We start from the raw sequence: 14868 nt of genomic DNA on the forward strand, positions 1-14868 counted from the left end.
ACACCAAACCCTAACCTTTCCCCTGAACCTAACGCTGACCTGACCCTAAACCTAACCCTAAACCTGACCCAAACCTAACCCTGAACCTGACCTGAACCATGCCCCTAAATCAAAACCTGACACTGACCCTAAATCTGACCCTGTTCCTGACCTTCACCCTGACCATGAGACTGACCCTGACCATAAACCTAACCCTCACCCTAACACTGACCCAGACACGGACCCTAACACTAACCCTGACCTTGACGGTGAGCCTGATCCTAAACCTAAACATAAACGTAAACCTGACCCTGACCCTAACAAGGGCCATGACCCGAAACCTAACGCTGACCCTAATCCTAACACTAACCCCTAACCCTAAACCTGACGCTGACCGAAACCCCGTCTAAACCTAACCATCAACCTAACTCTAACGCTAACCCTAAACCTCTCATAAGATTTGCCTGGAGGAGGAGGGCTTCTCAGATCCTTGGGGAGAGCTACCCACCCCATCTCATGTGGGGACATGACCTCGGACATCCCCAGACAGCTAGAGGCATATGTGTTTGAGCGCTGACATGCAGACACACACACACACACACACACACACAATCACACACACACACACACACAAACACACACCCCGCTCTGCCCAGCTAGGGGTCAGAGGTGGACACCAAGGGAAAATGGTGGGTAAAAAGGGTGAAAGAAGAAAGAGGTTGGAGACAGCTCGGTCATGGGGTCAGGGGCATCAGGACTCCTGGACAGGATCGAGATCCAAAGCATGGGGAGGGGAGACAAGACGGGCTGATGGTCAAGGTGTTTCCAAGGGGCCCAGGGGTTTTGAAAGGGCACTGGGTGGGAACAGTGTCTGGAGTATGGTGTCCATCACCACCCTGGACTACAGAAGTGGGAAGAGGTAACCACACTGTGTGGACAGGGTTACAACACTGAAGGCCTACCCTTACTCTTCTATCAATGGGCCCATAGAGATATGGTGTTCCTAGTCTCCCACAAGCTTGTAGAAGAGCCTGTTGGCCTTGAATCTCTATCTCTGACCAACTGTGCTCCCAGTCTTGGGTACATGTTTTCTACTCCCTTGAGGTCCTTCTGAGCGGAAGACAGACTGGAGGCTCGGGGGGGCTGACATTATGAGCTTGTAGAATGTGGCAGAGCACTAGGCCCCTGGCCTGGGGATCAAGGTCAGGACCCTCCTTGTTGCAGCATCAGGGTCCCCATTGGGAAGAAGTTGAAGAGTCAGTACTCTGCTCAGGGTGAGAAGGCCTTACATAGCAAGGAACCAAGCACCAGAACAGGAGAGGGAAACAGGGACGAGGGAGACACCGGAGGATTCGCCCATCAGCCCTGGAGCCCACAGATCATGCTCCTGTGAGACACACAAAAACAGAGACAGACGCAGACACAGACACAGAGATAAAGATAAAGACAGAGACAGAGACAGAGACAGACACTGAACACAGGAGAGAGGGAACCAGCAGAAGTGCCCGATTTTTCTCCATCAGCTTGGAAATGACAGCCAAACATTTTGTCCCCTTATAAGTCCCACGGACCATCCATCCTAGGAGGACGGATCCGGGAATGCCCGCGGACCACTGTGGGGGTTGGCCAGTACATGGGCGCAGACGAGGCCCTTGAACCTCAATCTAATGGAAGTACCGGGAAGTCTGTGTCCACAAGGTTGGAAGCCATGCGCTGCAACCTTGCCACGGGGGATGGGATACAAGCAGAAGTAGGGTCGTTTTGATGGATCCAGGAGCAGATCCAGGCATCTCTGGGCTATGTTCCATTCCCCCGCCCATCCCCAGGCATACCCGTGCCTTGCCATGTGTGTGCACCAGACTCCAGGAAGAGCAGGGATGGAACGCATGGAGAGGGCCAACCCCTGATAGCATCCCCAGAAGAAGAAGCCAGAACACCCCCAATGTGCAGACGGGGAGACTGAGGAGGCCCTGAGAGCCACAGGATGTGTGCGGGCTCACAGTCCTGGGCAGGAGCAGGAGCCTGGTCGGAACCCAGCTCTGTGCCCTCCCAGCGGAGACAACAGCTGCACCCAAGCCTCCCAGTTCTTGGGGGGAGGCTGTGTGTGGGTCACTGGATGGGCAGGGCATGGGGTGGAGGGTGAGCCTTGAGCAGTTGGGGGAGGGGGTGCCCTCAGGGAGAGCAGATGGGATGGATGGGAGCAGAAAGTCCGGGAATGAGCCCCAAGTCAGTGGTGACCTTACTTCCCTGACGACAGAGCCCAACGGAATTGGAACCCATATATACAGGCACCCACATTCCAGTGAAAACCACCCTGACCAGCTCATTTCTGGGCACAGCCTGAAGGAAATGACATGTTCTTGTGCTCTCTACCGAAGCCCAGAGAATGCAGGCAGAGGACAGATCGCACGCCAGACAAGTCCCCTCACTGGGCAGGTCATGTCAGGCTTCCCCGACGTCTCTTGCCCTTTTGACAAAAAATCGCAAGCTGACACCGGGGGGGCTCAGAGTCAGAGAGTCCCACACTTTCTGATTGACCCATGTACCTATAGGTATCCTCCCCGTGTGTATGTGTGTGTGTGTGTGTGTGTGCGCATGTGTGTGTGTGTGTGTGTGTGTGTGTGTGTGTGTGTGTGTGTGTGTGTAAAGAGAGATCATCGGGGGTGGAGGTGCCCCGAGCAGGAGCAGACTTATGAAGGGTCCGATGCCTGGTTGGCAGGTCATGTTCACGCCCCAGGTTAAGGCAGGCTAGGTGGGAGTGTGTGTGCTGACTGCACCCTTTTGTCCAGGGTTTATCCTTAGATCGTGCAGGGACTGGTCAATGACCCAGGTGCGGCGCAAACCCTAATACTAACCCCTGACCCTAACCCTAACCCTAACCCTAACCCTAACCCTAATTCTGACCCAGACCGTGAGCCTGGCCAGAACCCTAACCCTAAAGCTAACCCTGATCCTGACCTAATCATAACCCAGAATCTAAAATAAAGCTGACCTTATCCTCACCATGACCCTAACCCCGACCCTGACTCTGACCCTAACACTGAACCTGACCCTAATCCTAACCATGACCCTGACCCTTACTCTGACACTAAACCTAACCATGACACTGACTGTGAGCCTGACCGTAAACCTAACCCTGATCCTAACCCTAACCCTGACCCCTACCCAAAGCCTAATGATAACCCTGACCCTAACAATGTCTCACCCTAACACTGACCCTAACTCTAACCCTAACCTTAACCCGAACCCTAAAATTAACCGAAAGCTCTGACCTTGAACCTGACTGTGAGCCGGACCCACAACCTAACCAGCCCTGATGCTGACCCTGACCCAGACCATGAACCTGACCCGAACCCTAACCCTAAACCAAAGCCTAACGCTGACCCTAATTCGGACCCTGAACCCAAACCTAACCCTGACTTTACACTAACCCTGACTTAGACCCTAAAAGACCCTGACCCTTATATAACCTTGACCATAACCCTAACCCTCAGCATGACGATGAGTCTGACCCTAACTCTAACCCTAACCCTAACCCTAACCCTAACCCTAACCCTGACTCATCCCTAACCGTGACCCTGCCTCTGACCCTAATCATAACCCTGACCCTACCAAATCCTGACCCTAACCCTAACACTGACCGAACTTTGAGGTTGACCTTAACCGTAACCCTAAAGTTAACTCTAACCCTGACCCTAATAAGGACCCTTAACCTAAACCTAATGATGACCCTAACCCTAACACTAACCCCTACCCAATACCACCCCTAACCCTGACACTATGCTGTCTAACCCTAAAACTAAACTTAACCCATCTGCTAAGCTTAACCCTAAAAAAAAACTCAAAGCATTCCCCTGAAACAAACCCTCACCCTGAATCGTAATTTGACCCTAAAACTAAGCCTGACCCAGACCCTAAGCTGACTGGCCCTGACCTTCACTTTGACTCTGAACCTGACCCTGACTCTAAACCTAACCCTGACCCTAACACTGACCCAAAATTAACCATGTCCCTGTCCTGAACCTGGACCCGAAACCAAAGCCTCACCCTGACCCTAAATCGGACCCTGGACCTGACCTTCAACTGACCCTGACCCTGACCCTAATCCTAAGCCTGACCCAGTACTAAGTGTGTCCCTAACCCTAATCCTGACCCCTACCTTAAGCCTAAATTTAACCCTGAACCTAATAATGTCTAACCATAACCCTGACCCTCACTCTAACCCTAACATTAATCCTAACACTAAATCTCACTGATAGCCCTGACCCTGACCCTGAATTTGAACCTGGCCCAAACCTAACCAGCCCTGAACTTCAACATGACCCTGACCATGAGCCAGACGTGACCCTAAGCTAAACAAAAGCCTAATGCTGACACTGATTCGGACCCGGAACTTAAACTTAACCCTGAACTTACACTAACCCTGACTCAGACCCTAAACGAGAGTCTGAACAACACTTAAACTTGACCCTAACCCGAACCCTGACCTTGATTGTGAGACTGACCCCCCCTAAAACTAACCATAAATGTAACCCTAAACCCTGACCCTTATACGGACCCAGGACCTAAAATTAATGCTGACCCTAATGGTAAAGCTAAAACGTACCCTAACCCAAATCCTAACCCTGACCCTAACACCGTCTAAAGCTAACCCTAACCATAACACCCGAACACCAAACCCTAACCTTACCCTGAACCTAACCCTGACCCTAACCCTAACCCTAACCCTAACCCTGACCCAAACATAACCCACATCCTGACACGAACCTTGCCCCTAAACCAAAACCTGACACTGACCCAAAATCTAGCACTGTCCCTGACCTTCACCTGACCCTGACACTGACCCTGACCCTAAACCCAACCCTCACACTAACACTGACCCAGAACTTGACCCTCACACTAATCCTGAACCTAACTGTGAGCCAGACCCTAAATCTAACTATAAACGTAAAGCTGACCCTGACCCTAACACGGGCCATGACACGAAACCCTAACCCTAACACAAACCCATAACCTTAACCCAGACCCTGAACCAAACCCTGTCTAACTCTAACTCTCAAACTAACTCTAACCCTACCCCCAACCCTCCCATGAGGTTTGCCTGGAGGATGAGAGCTCCTCAGATCCTTGGGGAGAGCTACTCACCCCATCCCATGTGGGGGCATAACCTCGGACATCACCAGACAGATAGAGGCATATGTGTTTGTGTTTGAGCACTCCCATGCACAGACACACACACACACACACACACACACACACACACAAGGTCAGCACAGTTAGGCGTCAGAGGTGGACACCAAGGGAAAATGGTGGGTAAAAAGGGTGAAAGAAGAAAGAGGTTGGAGACAGCTCGGCCATGGGGTTATGGGCATCAGGACTCCTGGCCAGGAACGAGATCCAAGGCATGGGGAGTGGAGACAGGACAAGATGATGGTCAAGGCATCCCCAAGGAGCCCAAGGGCTTTGCAAGGGCAATGGGTGGGGACAGTGTCTGGGGTCTGGTGTCCATCACCACCCTGGACTACTGGAAGTGGGAAGAGGTAACCACACTGTGTGGACAGAGCTACAACACCGAAGGCCTCCCCTTACTCTTCTATCAATGGGGCCATAGAGACAGGGTGTCCCTAGTCTCCCACAGGCTTGTAAAAGAGCCTGTTGGCCTTGAATCTCTATCTGAGATGCACTGTGATCCCAGTCTTGGGTACATGCTTTCTACTCCCTCGAGGTCCTTCTGAGCAGAAGACAGCCTGGAGGCTCGAGGGGCTGACATTGTGAGCTTGCAGAATGTGGCAGAGCACTAGGCCCCTGGCCTGGGGACCAAGGTCAGGACCCTCCTTGTTGCAGTTTCAACATCTCCATAGAGAAGAGGTTCCAGTGTCCGTGCTCTGCTCAGGGTGAGAAGGCCTTACTTACCAAGGAAAAAAGCACCAGCACAGGAGAGGGAAACAGGGACAAGGGAGACAACGGTGGTTTCATCCATTAGCCCTGGAGCCCACAGATCCTGCTCCTGTGAGACACACCAAAACAGAGACAGACCCTGACACGGAGACAAAGACAAAGACAAAGACAGAGACAGAGACACATAGTGAACACAGGAGAGAAAGAACCAGCAGAAGTGCCAGACTTTCCTCCATCACTTTGGAAATGACAGCCAAACATTTTGTGCCCTTATCTGTCCCACGGGCCATCCCACCTAGGAGGACGGATGCGGGAATGCCCGCGGACCACTATGGGGGATGGCCAGTACATGGGCGTAGATGAGGCCCTTGGTCCTCAACCTAATGGAAGTCCCGGGAAGTCTGTGTCCACAAGGTCAGAAGCCATGCACTGCAATCTTGCCATGGGAGATGGGATACAGGCAGCAGGAGGGTGGTTTTGCTGGATCCCAGGAGAGATCCAGGCCTCTGTGGGCTATATTCCATTCACCCTCTCATCACCAAGCACACCCGTGCATGCCAAATGTGTGAACCAGACTCCTGGGAGAGTGAAGATGAAACGCATGGAGAGGGCCTACCCCTGACGGCATCCCCTGAAGAAGAAGCCAGAACACCCCCAATGTGCAGATGGGGAGACTGAGGAGACCCTGAGAGTCACAGGATGTGTCCGGGCTCACAGTCCTGGGCAGGAGCAGGAACCCGGTCTAACCCCAGCTCAGTTCCCTCCCAGCGGAGACAATAGCTCCACCCAGGCTTCCCAGGGTTTGGGGGAGGCTGTGTGTGCATCACTGGATGGACAGGGCATGGGGTGGAGTGTTAGCCCTGAGCAGCTGGGGTAAGGGCGCCCTCACAGAGCTCTGGATGGGAGCAGGATCCGGTAAGGAGCCCCCAGGCAGTGGTGACCTTACTTCCCTGACGACAGAGCCCAACGGAATTGGAACACACGTATCCAGGCATCCACATTCCAGAGAAAACCACCCTGCCCAGCTCATTTCTGGGCACAGCCTGAAGGAAGTGACATGTTCTTGTGCTGTCTTCTGAAGCCCAGAGAATGCAGGCAGAGGAGAGCTCGCCCGCAAGACAAGTCCCCTCACTGGGCAGGTCATGTCAGGCCTCCCTGACGCCTCTGGCCGTATTGGCAAAAAGAATCGCAAGGTGAAACCGAGGGGTTCAGAGTCAGAGTCCCAAACCTTCTGATTGACCTGTGTAGCCCTAGGTTTCCTCCCCGTGTGTGTGTGTGTGTTGGGGGGGGGTTATCCTGAGACCCTGAAGGGACTGGTCAATGACCCAGGTGCGGGACTAACACTAACATTAACCAGTGACTGTGACCCTGACCCTGACCCTGACCCTGACTGTGTGCCTGATCCAAAACCTAACCCTAGCCGTGACCCTGACTCTGACCCTGACTGAGATCCTGACCCAAACCCTAATCCTAAATCTAAGCCTGATGCTGACCCTGATCCAGACCCTGATCCTAAATCTAACCTGAACTACTCAAACCCTGACTCATCTCTAACCATATCCATGACTCTGACCCTAATCATAACCCTGACCATAACCAAATCCTGACCCTAACCCTAACACTGACCGTATTTTGAGCCTGAACTTAAACGTAATCCTAACGGTAACCCTAACCTGACCCTAATAAGGAAACTTAACCTAAACCTAACGCTGACCCTAACTCTAACACGAACACCTACCCAATCCAACACCGAACCCTGACACTATGCTGTCTAACCCTAAAACTAAACATAACCCTACTGCTAACCCGAACCCTAACCAAAAACTCAAACAGTTCCCCTGAAACTAACCTTGACCCTGAACTGAAATTTGACTCTAAAACAAAGCCTGACCCTGACCCTAAATTGACCCTGGCCCTGACCTTCTCTTTGACTCTGACCCCGATCCTGACTCTAAACTAAACCCTGACCCTAACCCTGACCCAAAACTAACCCTGCCCTTTCCCGAACCTGGACCCGAAACCAAAGCCTCACCCTGACCCTAAATTGGACCCTGGCCCGGACCTTCACCTTACCCTGACCCTGACACTAATCCTAAGCCTGACCCAGTCCTAAGCCTGACCCTAACCCTAACCCTGAACCAACCCTAATCCTAACTCAGACACGGACCATGAGCCTGAACAGAACCCTAACCCAAAGCTAACCATGATCCTGACTATAATCATATCCCAGAATATAAACGTAAAGCTGACCTTATCCTAACCATGATTCTAACCCTGACATTGACCCTGACCCTAACACTGAACCTGACCCTAATCCTAACCCTGACCCTGACCCTTACTCTGACACTAACCCTAACCCTGACACTGACTGTGAGCCTGACCATAAACTTAAAACTAACCTAACCCTAACCCTGACCACTACCTTAAGCCTAACGATAACCCTGACCCTAACAATGTCTAACCCTAACCATGACCCTCACTCTAACCCTAAAGTTAACCTTAACCCTAAATCTCACCAAAAACCCTGACCCAGACCCTGACTATGAACCTGACCCAAACCTAACCAGCCCTGAACCTCACCATGACCTTGACCATGAGCCATTCCGACCCTATCCAAAACCAAAGCCTAACGCTGACACTGATTCGGACCCTGAACTTAAACCTAAAACTGACCTTACACTAACCCTGACTCAGACCCTAACCGAGAGTCTGACCCTGACTTAACCTTGACCCTAACCCGAACACTGACATTGCCTGTGATCCTGACCCTAAACATAACGCTAAATGTAACCCTAAACCCTGACCGTTATACGAACCCTGAACCTAAAACTAATGCTGACCCTAATGGTAAAACTAAACCCTACCCTAACACAAAGCCTAACCCTGACCCTAACACAGTTTAACGCTAACCCTAACCATAACCCTACTTCTAACACTATCCTTAACACCAAAACCTAACCTTATGCTGAACCTAACACTGACCCTAACCCTAACCCTAACCCTGACCCAAACATAACCCTCATCCTGACACGAAACTTGCCCGCAAACCAAAACCTGACCCTGACCCAAAATCAGACCCTGTCCCTGAACTTCACCTGACCCTGACACTGACCCTGACCCTAAACCTAACCCTCACCCTAACACTGACCCAGAACCTGACCCTCACACTAACCCTGACCCCCACTGTAAGCCAGACCCTAAATCTAACCATAAACATAAAGCTGACCCGGACCCTAACACGGGCCATGACGCGAAACGTAATGCTGACCCTAACCCTAACAAAAACCCCTAACCCTAACCCTGACCCTGACCCAAAACCTGCCTAAACCTAACTCTCAACCTAACACTACCCAGACCCCTAACCCTCCCATGAGGTTTTCCTGGAGGATGAGAGCTCCTCAGATCTTTGGGTTGAGCTACTCACCCATCCCATGTGGGGACATAACCTCCGACATCACCAGACAGATAGAGGCGTGTTTGAGCGCTCCGGGCTTACCCCAGCTCTGTTCCATCCCAGCGGGGACAACAGCTGCACCTAGTCCTCCCAGGGGTTGGGAGGAGGCTGTGTGTGGGTCACTGGATAGACAGGGCATGGGGTGGAGTGACAGCCCTGAGTAGCTGCAGTGGGGGCGCCCTCAGGGAGCTCTGAATGGGAGCAGGAAGTCCGGTAAGAAGCACACAGGAAGTGGTGACCTTACTTCCCTGATGACAGAGCCCAACGGAATTGGAACGAACGTATCCAGGCACCCACATTCCAGAGAAAACCACCCTGCCCAGCTCATTTCTGGGCACAACCTGAAGGAAGCAACATGTTCTTGTGCTGTCTACCGGAGCCCAGAGAATGCAGGCAGAGGAGAGCTTGCCCGCCAGACAAGTCCCCTCTCTGGGCAGGTCATGTCAGGCTTCCCTGACGCCTCCGGCCGTATTGGCAAAAAGAATCAATAGGTGAAACCAAGGGGTTCATAGTCAGAGCCCCAACCCTTCTGATTGACCCATGTAGACCTAGTACTCATCCCCGTGTGTGTGTGTGTGTGTGTGTGTGTGTGTGTAAAGAGAGCTCATCGAGGGTGGAGATGTCCCGAGCAGGACCAGGCATATGAGGTGTCCGATGCCTGGTTGGCAGGTCATGTTCACGCCCCAAGTTAAGGCAGGCTAGCTGGGAGCAAGTGTGCCGCTGCACCCTTTTGCCCAGGGTTTATCCTGAGACCCTGAAGGGACTGGTCAATGACCTAGGTGCGGGGCTAACACTAACACAACACCTGACCCTGACCCTGACCCTGACTGTGAGCCTGACCCAAAACCTAATTCTAGCCCTGACCCTGACTCTGACTCTGACCGAGATCCTGACCCAAAACCTAATGCTAAATCTAAGCCTGATGCTGACCCTGATCCAGACCCTGATCCTAAACCTAACTTGACCTACTCTAACCTTGACTCATCCCTAAACGTGACCCTGACTCTGACCCTAATCATAACCGTGACCCTAACCAAATCCTGACCTTAACCCTAACACTGACCGTACTTTGAGCCTGACCTTAACCGTAACCCTAAAGGTAACCCTAACCCTGACCCTAATAAGGACCCTTAAACTAAACGTAAGGCTTACCCTAACCCTAACACTAACCCCTACCCAACCGAACCCCTAACGCTGACACTATGTTGCCTAACCCTAAAACTAAACATACCCCTACTGCTAACACTAACCCTAACCAAAAATTCAAACCCTTCCCCTGAAACAAACCCTGACCCTGAACAGAAATTTGACCCTAAAGCAAAGCCTGACCCTGACCCTAAACTGACTCTGGCCCTGACCTTCACTTTGACTCTGACCGTGACCCTGAATCTAAACCAAACGCTGACCCTAACACAAATTCCAAACTAAACCTGCCCCTGTCCCAAACCTGGACCCTAAAGCAAAGCTTCACCCTGACCCTAAATCTGACCCTGCCCTGACTTTCACCCAGACACTGACCCTGACCCTAATCCTAAGCCTGACCAAGTCCTAATTTGACCCTAGCCCTAACCTAACCCTAACCCTAATTCTGACCCAGATCGGGAGCCTGAGCAGAACCCTCACCCAAAGCTAACCATGATCCTGACTATAATCATAACCCAGAATATAAACGTAAGCTGACCTTTTCAAAACAATGACCCAAAACCTGATGTTGACCCTGTCCCTAACACTGAACCTGACTCTAATCCTAACCCTGACCCTGACCCTTAATCTGACACAAACCCTGACCCTGACACTGACTGTGAGCCTGACCATAAACCTAACCCTAACCTAAAGCTAAACCTGACCACTACCTTAAGCCTAACGATAACCCTGACCCTAACAATGTCTAACCTTAACCCTGAGCTCACTCTAACCCTAACATTAACCATAACCCTAAATTTAACCGAAAACCCTGACCCTGACCCTGACTGTGAACCTGACCCAAACCTAACCATCCCTGATCCGCACCATGACCCTGACCATGAGCCAGACCCAAACCCTAACCTAAACCAAAGCCTAATGCTGACTCTGATTCGGACCCTGAACTTAAACCTAAACCTGACCTTACACTAACCCTGACTCCGACCCTAACGGAGAGTCAGACCCTGACCTAAACTTGACGCTAACTCTAACCCTGACCTAGACTGTGAGCCTGACCCTAAACCTAACCCTAAATGTAAACCTAAACCCTGACCGTTATACGGACCCAGAACCTAAAACTAATGATGACCGTAATGGTAAAACTAAACCTTACCCTAACCCAACCCTAACCCTGACCATAACACAGTCTAACGCTAACCCTAAACCTAACCCTACTTCTAACACTAACCCTAACACCAAACCCTAACCTTACCCTGAACCTAACCCTGCGACTAACCCTAACCCAAATCCTAACCCTGACCCAAACATAACACTCATCCTGACATGAACCTTGCTCCTAAACCAAAACCTGACCCTAACCCAAAATATGACCCTGTCCCTGAATTTCACCCTGACCCTGACACTGACCCTGACCCTAAAACTAACCCTCACCCTAACACTGACCCAGAACCTGACCCTCACACTAACCCTGACCCTGACTGTGAGCCATACCCTAAATCTAACCATAAACATAAAGCTGACCCTGCCCCTAACACGGGCAATGACCTGAAACCTAACGTTGACCCTAAACCTAACACAAACCCCTAACCCTAACCCTGACACTGACCCAAACCCTGTCTAAGACTAACTCTCAACCTAACTCTAACCCAACCCCTAACCCTCACATGAGGTTTTCCTGGAGGATGAGAGCTCCTCAGATCCTTGGGGAGAGCTATTCACCCCATTCCATGTGGGGACATAACCTCGGACATCACCAGACAGATAGAGGCATATGTGTTACAGCACTCCCATGCACACACACACACACACACACACACACACACTCTCACACACCGCGACCTGACCAGCTATGGGACAGAGGTGGACACCAAGGGAAAATGGTGGGTAAAAAGTGTGAAAGAAGAAAGAGGTTGGAGACAGCACGGCCATGGGGTCAGGGGCATCAGGACTCCTGGCCAGGAACAAGATCCAAAACATGGGGAGTGGAGAGAGGACGAGCTGATGGTCAAGGGGTACCAAAGGGGCCCAAGGGCTTTGCAAGGGCACTGGGTGGGGACAGTGTAGGGGGTCTGGTGTCCATCACCACCCTGGACTATTGGAAGGAGGAAGAGGTAACCACCCTGTGTAGACAGGGCTACAACACCGATGGCGTCCCCTTACACTGCTATCACTTGGACCATAGAGACAGGGTGTCCCTAGTCTCCCACAGGCTTGTAAAAGAGCCTGTTGGCCTTGAATCTCTATCCGAGACCCATTGTGCTCCCAATCTTGGGTCAATGCTTTCTACTCCCTCGAGGTCCTTCTGAGAAGAAGACAGCCTGGAGGTTCGGGAGCTGACACTGTGAGCTTGCAGAATGTGGCAGAGCACTAAGCCCCTGGCCTGGGGACCAAGGTCAGGACCCTCCTTGTTGCAGCACCAGGTCCCCATTGAGAAGAGGTTCAGAGTCAGTGCTCTGCTCAGGGTGAGAAGGCCTTACTTACCAAGGAACCAAGCACCAGCACAGGAGAGAGAAACAGGGACAAGGGAGACAACGGTGGTTTCGTCCATCAGCCCTGGAGCCCACACATCCTGCTCCTGTGAGAAAAACCAAAACAGACACAGACACTGACAGAGAGACAAAGACAAGGACAGCGACAGACACTGAATACAGAAGAGAAAGAACCAGCAGAAGTGCCAGACTTTCCTCCATCAGCTTGGAAATGACAGCCAAACATTTTGTCCCCTTATTAGTCCCACAGGCCATCCCTCCTAGGAGGACGGATGTGGGAATGCCCGCGACCACTATGGGGACTGGCCAGTACATGGGTGCAGACGAGACCCTTGGACCTCAAACTAATGGAAGTCCCGGGAAATCTGTGTCCACAAGGTCAGAAGCCATGCACTGCAACCTTGCCACGGGGGATGGGATACAGGCAGGGGTAGGGGGGCTTTGCTAGATCCCACAGGAGATCCATGCCTCTCTGTGCTATCTTCCATTCCCCCGAGCATCACCAAGCACACCCGTGCCTTAGCAATTGTGTGCACCAGACTCTTGGGAGAGTGGGGATGGAACGCATGGAGAGGGCCTACCCAGGTAACATCCCCTGAAGTCGAAGCCAGAACACTCCCAATGTGCAGACGGGGATACTGAGGAGGCCTTGAGAGTCACAGGATGTGTCCGGGCTCAAAGTCCTGGGCAGGAGCAGGAACCTGGTCTGAACTCAGCTCCGTTCCGTCCCAGCGGAGACAACAGCTGCACCCAGGCCTCCCTGGGTTTGGGGAGAGGCTGTGTGTGGGTCACTGGATGGACAGGGCATGGGGTGGAGTGTGAGCCCGGTGCAGCTGGGGTAGGGGCGCCCTCAGCGATCTCTAGATGGGAGCAGGAAGTCCGGTAAGGAGCCCCCAGGTAGTGGTGACCTTACTACCCTGACGACAGAACCCAACAGAATAGGAACCCAGGTATCCAGGCACCCACATTCCAGAGAAAACCACCCTGCCCAGCTCATTTCTGGGCACAGCCTGAAGGAAACGACATGTTCTTGTGCTGTCTACCGAAGCCCAGAAGATGCAGGCAGAGGAGAGCTCACCCGCCAGACAAGTCCCCTCACTGGGCAGGTCATGTCAGGAATCCCCGATGCCTCTGGCCGTATTGGCAAAAAGAATCAAATGGTGACACCGAGGGGCTTAGAGACAGAGAGTCCCACAACTTCTGATTGCCCCGTGTAGCCCAAGTTCCTCTCCCCATTTGTGTGTGTTTGTGTGTGTAAAGAGAGCTCATTAGGGGTGGAGATGTCCCGAGCAGGAGCAGGCTTATGAGGGTTCTGATGCCTGGTTGGCAGGTCATGTTCACGCCCCAGGTTAAGGCAGGCTAGCAGGGAGCGGGTGTGTCGCTGCACCCTTTTGCCCAGGGTTTATCCTGAAACCCTGAAGGGACTGGTCAATGACCCAGGTGCAGGGCTAACCCTAACACAACACCTGACCCTGACCCAGACCCTGACCCTGACTGTGAGCATGACCCAAAACCTAACCCTAGCCCTGACTCTGACCCTGACTGACCCTGACAGAGATCCTGACCCAAACCCTAATCCTAAATCTAAGCCTGATGCTGACCCTGATCCAGACCCTGATCCTGAACCTAAACTGACCTACTCTAACCCTGACTCATCCCTAACCGTGAACCTGACTCTGACCCTAATCATAACCCTGACCCTAACAAAATCCTAACCCAAACCCTAACACTGACCGTTCTTTAGCCTGACCTTAACCGTAACCCTAAAGGTAACCCTAATCCTGACCCTAATAAGGACCCGTAACTTAAACCTAACGCTGACCCTAACCCTAACCCTAACCCCTACCAAAACCAACCCAACCCCTAATCCTGACACTATGCTGTCTAACCCTAAAACTAAACATA

This window comes from Neovison vison, chromosome 3 (genome assembly GCF_020171115.1).
Source record: "Neovison vison isolate M4711 chromosome 3, ASM_NN_V1, whole genome shotgun sequence".
In the NCBI taxonomy this organism is placed as follows: Eukaryota; Metazoa; Chordata; class Mammalia; order Carnivora; family Mustelidae; genus Neogale; species Neogale vison.